At 34.2% G+C, this 2,846-nt stretch overlaps 1 pseudogene; it reads right to left on the bottom strand.

The window, feature by feature from the left end:
• Nucleotides 1–709: 709 nt before the first annotated feature.
• On the bottom strand, nucleotides 710–1,475 carry LOC111719110 (annotated as a pseudogene).
• Nucleotides 1,476–2,846: the final 1,371 nt, after the last annotated feature.

The following is a 2,846-nucleotide window of genomic DNA, read 5'->3' as shown; positions in this document are numbered from 1 at the left end:
AGTTTTTGTAGAAATCCATGCAACATGCTAAGTATAGAAATGGGGTTCAAATAATCTCTATTATGAAAGATTTGAGACCTTTAAGAAGGTGTTTTCCTTAAGGAATCTGTAAGCTAGCTGGAGAGTAAGCTAGTAGAAAAACCAGTTAAATTATTGGAAGATTGCAGTGGTGTTGTGAAAAAAATATTTATTTATACTAAATTGTAGTTTCTTCCTGTTTGCATACTGTGGTAGTAACAAAAGCAGTTGCTGAGGAAGCTAAATGTAACAAACTTTCAAAAGAGAATATGGTTGATAGCATTTTCAACTTTTTTCCCCTAAAGCAATTGGGGTTAAGTGACTTGCCCAGGGTCACACAACTAGGAAGTAGTAAGTATCTGAAATCAGATTTGAACTGGGGTCCTCCTGACTTCAGGGCTGGTGCTCTATCCACTGCACTATCTAGCTGCCCCTCTTTTTTCTTTCTAAAAACAACATATATTGTATATATCACAGCAATGATTTAGACTGAAATAAAATCAAGAAAAATCTGGTGGTAGAATCAACCAGTAAGACAGCTACATCGGGGAATACCATTCATTGCCCCATCTTCTGGACTAAGTTTTAAGGTTGAGATTTTTCCTAATGTCAAGCAACAGTAAAAGAAATGTTGCTATGTAAAGCTTTGAGTGTTGTGTACCAGAACTAGCAAGCAGGAAAGTTCCATCTATTAGGTATGATTCAGGGTAGCAATTTCACGGAGGACTTTACCCTCCAGTAGCTCTAGCTTGGCACTACCCCCATTGCTCACATGACTGACTATCTTCATTATTTTGGCATCCTCACCATTAAAAAAAAAAGTCCAATTTCCATGTTGTTGTACACCTTACTGAAGGTGAAAACCATCCCACTACCAATGATCATCTTTTTGACTTTGTTTATCATGTTATTCATTAGCTGGATCTTATCAACGGCTGTATCCACAACATAGTTCTTTTTTTTTTTTTAATCAGGAAATCAATTGCTTTCTGAGGCAGATTCACTCCCACTGTTTTTTTGGTACCACAAGTAACCAAAAGTATTCACATACACATTGCCTGCTTGGAAAAGGACAGTTGAAAGGCTTCTATTTTGGCTGGCTTAGCTTCCAGGAATAATCCTGCTAGTATCTTTACCTTTTCCATGGAAGCAGAGAGTTTCCAGGAAAATAATAGCAGCAGTAACTGGGTTAGCTTAGTCTTTCTCCACTTTTAATCCCACACAGTCTTTCAGGAACAAAACATCTTTCTCCATCAAAGATTTGAGTTCCATAGTCATAGATTCTAAGGAGTATTTGTCAGATGTGGGGACACCATCCGCCCAGCCTAAATGACTCATCAGAACAACTGACCACTCCATTATCCACATAGTTGCAGATAGTATAGAAAGTAACTTTGATTCTCTGGTTAGTAGTTATCTCTTTGTTCTTCATGACAGAATTAAAGTCTACCATAGTAGAGGCTTAATAAATGCTTTTTATTTGATTAATTAATTGATAAATAATAAATGCCAAATAAGTGTTATAGATAATGACTACTGTAAGAATTCAGAGAAAGAAGAGTTTACCATTGGGTGACATTCTCAGGCAAATCTTTATGGATATAGTGGAATTGGAAATAAATATATAATAATAAATGGCACATATAGCACTTCATGGTTTGCAAAGTGATCAACACATTATCTTGTCTTTACAACAAACTTGTGGGGGTAGATAATATAGGTATCATTATCACCATCTTAAGGATGAATAAATGAAGACTTGGAGATATTACATGACTCACTCATACTTACAGAGATAGTACAAATCTGAGTAGGATTTAAATCTAGGTATATTCTATTTCCAATTCCAGTATTCTCTATCACTGTCAAAGAGGAAATCAGGAAAGACATCAACATGGGAGAAGCTGTGAGCAAAAATAAAGAGGTGTTAGCTGGGTTCAGGAAACAGTGAGTAAATCAATTTGGATAGGGGAAAAGATTCATAGAGGAAAGTGGGAAATAGGAATAGAAAAATAAATTGGAATCAAATTGTGGATAAATTAGGAAAGAATGAGACTAGAATCATGAAAATCAATTAGGCTATTAAAAATGGTCTATGTATGAACTGATAAGGACTCCAATAAGAGTAATAACTGGAATTGAAAAGAAAGGAGAGCTGCAAAAACATTATGAAAGAAATCCATATGACTGAAGGATTCAATTGATGTTTAGATCAAGAAAGAAAAAGAGATCAAAGGTGATTAAAATTCTGAGTTTCTTAAAGAAATAGGCAATTCAGAAGGGGAAACTGGCCTTGGAGATGGTTGGATGAGTTCAGTTTTAAGCTTGCTATAACAAGATTATTTTTCTTTTGTTACATTTTATTAGCCACAAAATATTCTTTCCAACAAACTTTTTTTTAAACAAAGTACATTTATTCAAGTTGTCTTTTATCTTTGGTGTATGGTACTAGCATCAATTGCTGTTTTTGACTAGATTTGTGTTGCTTTTTCGTATTTATAGTCATTGGGCATATTGTTCTTTTGGCTCTGTTATCTTCACTCTGTATCGTATCTTAAGATTCTCCCCAAGTTTTTCTGAATTTCTCATATTCATCAAGAGTTTCTATTACATAGTTAGTACTCATAAATGCTCAATAATAAATTGATTACCATAAAAGTAATATTCCCTGACATTCTTATTCCATAATTTGTTCATTTATTTCCTACTTGCATATATTTTGCTTTCATTTTTTGTTATCCAAAATAATATTACTGGCATTAAATTGCCTTTGGAAAAGTGTATAGTCCTTTCAAATTGTTCCTAAATTGTTCCACCTTCCCCTTCCC

This window comes from Sarcophilus harrisii, chromosome 1 (assembly GCF_902635505.1).
Source record: "Sarcophilus harrisii chromosome 1, mSarHar1.11, whole genome shotgun sequence".
In the NCBI taxonomy this organism is placed as follows: domain Eukaryota; kingdom Metazoa; phylum Chordata; class Mammalia; order Dasyuromorphia; family Dasyuridae; genus Sarcophilus; species Sarcophilus harrisii.
Note: the sequence above shows the minus strand (reverse complement) of the source record. Positions and strands in the feature narration are given on the sequence as shown.